This window comes from Egretta garzetta, unplaced genomic scaffold (genome assembly GCF_000687185.1).
Source record: "Egretta garzetta isolate BGI_Z169 unplaced genomic scaffold, ASM68718v1 scaffold188, whole genome shotgun sequence".
Lineage (NCBI taxonomy): Eukaryota > Metazoa > Chordata > Aves > Pelecaniformes > Ardeidae > Egretta > Egretta garzetta.
Window position 1 is genome coordinate 5,695,543 of NW_009260622.1, and position 385 is coordinate 5,695,927.

The following is a 385-nucleotide window of genomic DNA, read 5'->3' on the forward strand; positions in this document are numbered from 1 at the left end:
TTGCGGTGCCGTGGTACACTGGTTGGTTTTATTAGGGCAGGTTTAGGTTCTTAGCCCAGCGCGTTTGTCCTTGCCTGTCTCCGTAATGCCCAGGTATTGGGTAGGACCCCAAACAACCATGGACCTTGTAGGGCTGCTGGGGCGCGTGCCCACGTGCATGTACGTGCTTGTGCGCGTCCCTCCGAAGGCAGGGGGAGCAGGGAGACGGGGGGAGCTGCTGTCGTTGGGTGCACTCGGTGGTGGGTGCCTCAGCAAACCATGCCCCGTCCAGGCCCACCCGCGAGCTGGAGGGTGAGACAAGGGCTGCTCGGCCGCATGCTGCTGTGCCATGGGCCTGCCAACACAGGCGCATACGTGTGTGTATATTGTATCCATACACATAAAT